Below are 6037 nucleotides of genomic sequence, written 5' to 3'. Positions count from 1 at the left end.
TCACCTAGTTTGTAAAAGATGTTAGAACGATATAATATATTGTAAATTAGTTTATGAATTTCTTTATAAACAATGTTGTTGATACCAGTGTTATCTGTTACATTCCCGTGTTACGCTTCCGCAACTACCTAGTCGGGGTGTGACAAAAAGAACAAGAACACCCAAAGATATCTAGCTTATCTGAGGCTTTAGAATTTCTCTGAAAAACAATAAAGCCACATGAGCTATAATGATCTTAAAGGTGTATACAAATCAGCTAAAGTGAGAATTGAAAGGGAGGAGAAGGAAAGGTTGAAGAGGAAAGCTGCTGATGAGAAAGACAAAATTGATTAAATATACAGCAAGTATGGAGGTAAACGCAAATTTTTGATTGACCATGGTGTTAGTGTTGAACAGGTCATCAATATGAGAAAGAAGGTTGTTGAGGAAAAGTTCAAGAAAATTCATTCTAGTTCAAGTTCTGTAAAAAGAAAACTAAAAATGATGAATTTAGCTGAGAATAAGAAGAAGAAGTGTGCTGGTGAGAAGGAGTTGTTATTGGAAAGACTGATGATTGCAAGGGTTAAGGAGAAAGGTTGAAAGGCATTAGTTCTGATGAAAAGCTGAAGCTTTAAGAGTCTGAGTTGAATAAATACAATGAAGAACTGAACGAACAATATGAACCAACTCAAGCTCCATAAAAAATAATTCAGGTAAAACCAGAACCTATTGAAACTGTTGTGAAAGAAAACTTACTACCTTGGGAAGATGAGAACAAGATCAAGACTTTGAAAGGCTTGATGATGAGCAAAGGCATGGCAGAGAGTGTTTTTGATAATCTTGGTAACGCTCAACTCAAAGAGTTTTTTTACATTGAGAGGAAGCATTGGGAGAGGCTGGATGAAGAACAAAGAAAACTTTTATCTTTCCAGTGTGGTCCTAGAGGAGAGCCTATCCAAAATCCAAGATCACCCCCTACTGAAAGACTTGACAGGGAAGCTATGGAAATGATTACAACCATAGCTAAAAAGGGGGGAGACTATTTAAAACTGATCATGATGACAAAGGATCAGATTGTAAATTTGTTTGAACAAACTGGGCATGTGAGAAGACCTATACCTAAAAAGAAATATACTCCAAGGGTTTCCACTGTAAGTGTCCCAATACCAACTACAAGATTTACACTTAAAAGACAACAAATGTCACCAACTAATGTGGACCTACCAAAGAAACTGTATTTTGATCCAAGAACAAAGACTTTGAAAGTGATAATGTCCAATGGTGCTCTGAAGAATATTATTTTCAAGGATGATCTTTAGGAGTAAAAGAAAGAAGAACTTGAAGAAATGGCAAGACATAATCTGTATGATTATCAGGACATATAGAGTTTTGCTGGACAACAAAGGAATGAACTTTCTAGGTATTTGAAAGAACAATCTAGGAAGGGATTTCCTTTATTAAAGAAGAAGAGGAAGCTGGAGCTCTCTCACTTTGAAAGAACCAAAAGGCAGTGGAAAATGAATGATATAATGAAGATTGAAGCTTCGTACAAACAGACAAACAGGTAATCGAATCCTCTAACCAACATGAGAGAATGCATCAGCATGAGGCAGCAGATGTCAAGGCCAAATCATGAGGTCTAGAAAAATGGCAGAATTTATAAGATAGTCTTTGAGAAAAAGGACCAATCTTTTATCTTAAGAAATTCTGATGGACTTGCTTTGGGCATTATTGAGCATGACACTGATTTAGAGTTTCTTCATATGGAGGATATTGAGGAGTTAATCAGATGGAATCTGTCTTCTCAACATCCACACCACAGGGAGATCTCACTTTTTAAAGAAAAGGCTACTGTCGTGGTATTTGACAGAAGGAGATAAGCTGGGAGCTCAAGAAGATGAAGATCTGCTTATCTTTTTGTTAAATTTAATTTATAATGTCCTTGAGACAGAATTTTTGCCATGTAATTTTTCCTTCAAGTAATGTAATTTTGCTTTTGCAAAATTTGATGTGTATCTTGAAAAGTGTATGTAACCAACAGGTGTTTTGGTGCAGCTGAAGTTGTTCCAATCTATGGTGAGATTGCTGGGATAGGATTATGACAAAAGGAAGATTGAAATATTCTCAACCTCCTCAGAAAATGGCTAAGTATGGAAACCTAGCAAACTTAGGCCTTCGAGCAAGCCCTGACTTATTCAAGCAGTGTATTTTGCTTTCCGAGCAAAGTTATCTTTTAGAATTCTTCTAAGTGTTAGTTCGAGCAAACTACACTTCATAAGGCAAGGTTGTTCTTCAAGTCAAGCAAGGTTCGTTTCAAAGCAAACTCTTGACTTAACCAAGCTAAAACCAAGTATATTGGTGGATCGAGCAAGATTAAATAAATAGTGGTCCCAGCATACTTGAAGGAATTTACTAAAGAAATTACTAAGGACTTTCAACGAGCAAGGTTCAACTTCGAGCAAGCTACAGTGTTAACAACACACATAACTTGTTCCAATAAGTTAAGTAACAAAGGTTGAAGGGATTCGAGAAGAACAAGTTTGCTCGTAGGATATATATCGAACAACGTTTGATATAAATCAGAAGATTAAAGTGTGCTTGAACAATTTTTTCTTAGGAAAATATTCTAAGTAAAGCTTACTCAGATAACTGTTCTAAGCACACTTAATGGTTACCAGGTCTGCTCGACAAAGACAAAAGCTTCCAAGCTTACTCGAAGACCTGTTTACACTTAGTAATTTTTGTAATATGTTTGAATATGCTTAGAATCATTTATTAGGGTTTCTAGAAGAAATGTCAGGTGTGCCTATATAAGGAAACTTTAGGGCACGCCTATGCAAACGGACACTGAGCGAATATTGTGATTTGACGGTTGTCTTTTTCCTGGAAAGAATATCTTTGTACGGAAAAGCTGCCACAAATACAAACATTCCACATAGAAACCCTAAACGATTTTCGTTGTATCCTTCACAATATAAACGGAAATATTTTGAGTTAATTTGTGCGTTTGTTACTTTTCTATCCGTATCAGCAATCATTTAAGTATCATTGATTCCGCCTTTGATATTCATTGTTCCTTCACAAAAGTAGTATTTCATAACCGTCTAGTCACACATTTGTATTGGTTACAATAATGATTATTGTGAGCCTATCGGGACCCGACATGAATGTTGGATATAACATACATGAGACAGAAATGAAACTGAAAGGATTATACATGCATTAACACACCCTTAAGATATTATACTAACCATCATAACATTAATACAATTTCGTAAACCCAAACAGCTTTTCGAAAGTATTTAGAATACTAAACATATACATCTAGTTTCAAACCATTCTAAACATACCCATGATCGTAAAAACTTTACGAACTGCATCAAAAGTAACATATCATTCAAAACCTTCATCATGTTGCACATCAACATCACAGGCTGGATAATTGTCAACCAAAAGAATACAATTTCATTTACAACATGCCATAAAAAATAATAGTTAATTAAAAACCATAGATTTAGGTGTATGGTACGTCAAACCCGGTACGACCTTTTATTTATTACATAATGTATTATGTTATTATTGTTACTAATTAGGCCCATTGGGCTGGGGGTTTGTGGAGGTAACCCCTAACCGAGCCTGACCCAATAAAGGTTAGGGTTCATGATGGTAGCCATAGAGTCTCTATATAAGGAGCCTTTATCATTTATTGAAAGGACCTTCTCTTGGACCCTTGGCTCCCACATATTTTTGTGTCTGTAAACAAGAGTTCATTCTTTTAGCAGTCACCTCCACTCCCCCACTTTTCTATGACAAATATAAGCAACCGGAGAAGAAGATCAAGGCGGTGATTCGTTCATCTCGAATACCGGGGAACTTGGACATGGATCCGACCTGGATCCATTCCATGTTTCTTCATCCGACCCGGATCCGTGGGACACGACAACGAATTACTCTTTGTTTTTCGTTTCAGTTCTCAGATCTGTTCATCAAATATTCTAGATCTATGATTTTTTCTTTCGGGAAAAATCCAGATCTGGAAGTATACAAGAAGAAATACCACCAAAATTTGGAAGTACCCTTAGATCTGTGTTTTTTCTAAGTGATGTATGCCAGATCTGGCTCTGATTTCTTCAGGTCCGAATTCGTTTGAGAAGTTATCACATTCCATAAGTTCTTCTTTCAGATCTGTTCCATGGATGTCCAAAAAATTCATAGATCTGAAAATATTCCAGATCTGTTTGATTGAAACCCAGAAATTCCATAGATATGAAAGATACCTCAAGATTTGTTTATTTTATCTCTAAAAAATTCACAAATCTAAAAGAGCTATTTTGGATCTAAAGTCTTAGGCTCATTTTTTAAGGATATATTCAGGATGGGAGGTCCATCATTATCACTAGATCTAGAAGAAAAAAGAAAAGGTATAAGTAACACAGCATATGGTACAACCCAACAATGCTCTATACCTATTGATGAGACACATTTGAAATGATGATGTAACAGGCTGTCAGCCTTATGTCACTTTCAGGATAACACAAATAATTTCATCAAATATTGGGTTAGAAATATATATATATATATATATATATATATATATATATATATATATGATGGATATCATTATAGAACTGTTAAATTATTTAAAAACTTGAAGGAACCCTTAAAAACTAATGTTTTTTATAAATTTTTATGTATATTAATATTCTTTGAGAGTAGTTTTATCATTATGTTTATCTATATCTACGATTATAGTTTTGAAAATTAGTTTTTATACCTATCTAAGTTTTGTTTTACACCTATGTAAATTTGTTAGTACATAAATTTTACATATATGTAAACTTGTGATTAATATATGTAATCAAAATTTTTTATACAAAATATGATAAAACTACTCTTAAATAATGTTAATATATAAAAAAATAAAAAATTGTTTGGTTGTTAATGGTTCTTAACCATTTAGAGTTCTTATATATATATATATATATATATATATATATATATATATATATATAAAGCCATTTTGGTTAATAGCACAACGTCATTCCAGTAAACTCCGACGTCCGCACCGCGACCCGCGAGTAAGAACCGCGATCCGCATGTCAACACTCCAGCATCCGCACCGCGACCCGCGAGTCAAAACCACGATCCGCATATCAACACTTAGGCGTCCGCACCGAGACCCACGAGTCAGAACCGCGATCCGTATGTCAACACTCCGGCGTCCGCACCGCGACCCGCGAGTCAGAACCGCAATCCGTATGTCAACACTCCGGCGTCCACACCTCGACCTGCGATCCACATGTCAACACTCTGGCGTCCGCACCGCTACCCGCGAGTCAGAACCGTGATCCGCATGTCAACACTCCAGCGTCCGCATCGCAAACCGCGTGACTCATTCGCGGTATACATGAGCATCTTCCGCGGGTAAATACCTATACACTCCCGCATGCGCGTTCTGCGTGCCAACTCGTCACCACAGTTGCATGCGCGTTATGACGGGCCAACACCAGTTGCAAAATGACCACATGCTTCCTCTCCGTTGACTTAAACTTGCAAGCTTAAGCAGAAGGTTCATTCTTTGCCACGACGCCTCCGTAAAGTTGGAAGTTTTCCGGCTAATAAACAACGACAGGGTGAACCTCCAAGTTATTACTCAAAGCATCTTAAAGTGAAAATTCAACTTTACTGTGGATGGCTACACTTTTAAAATGAAGGGGGATTATTTGTCAAGTTTCAAAACAACCCTTCAACTTTTGAATAATATTTATTATTATAATAACAAAAGCAATGGGTGTGATTTACTTGCATTCTATCCTCTTGAGTTACAAATGTTGAGGTCAACTATAAAGAACATCTCGTGAGACAATTAACGCCATCACATGTCATATGTGAGTTCAAGCGAATAAACTCCATTGGCTGCGGATCAAATCCGGTCACACTGGGTTATATACGGGCTTGGTGGGTCAATCCTAACCTCCATGGACCATGCAAAAGCACGAAACAAATTTGGCGGATCATTCTTAGCCAAGACGAGCCGCATACGCGTTCCGGCGATTCA

The sequence above is a fragment of the Bidens hawaiensis genome, unplaced genomic scaffold (assembly GCF_021521415.1).
Source record: "Bidens hawaiensis isolate Kalapana, Puna unplaced genomic scaffold, B.hawaiensis_p1.1 tig00022869_1, whole genome shotgun sequence".
Lineage (NCBI taxonomy): Eukaryota > Viridiplantae > Streptophyta > Magnoliopsida > Asterales > Asteraceae > Bidens > Bidens hawaiensis.
Note: the sequence above shows the minus strand (reverse complement) of the source record.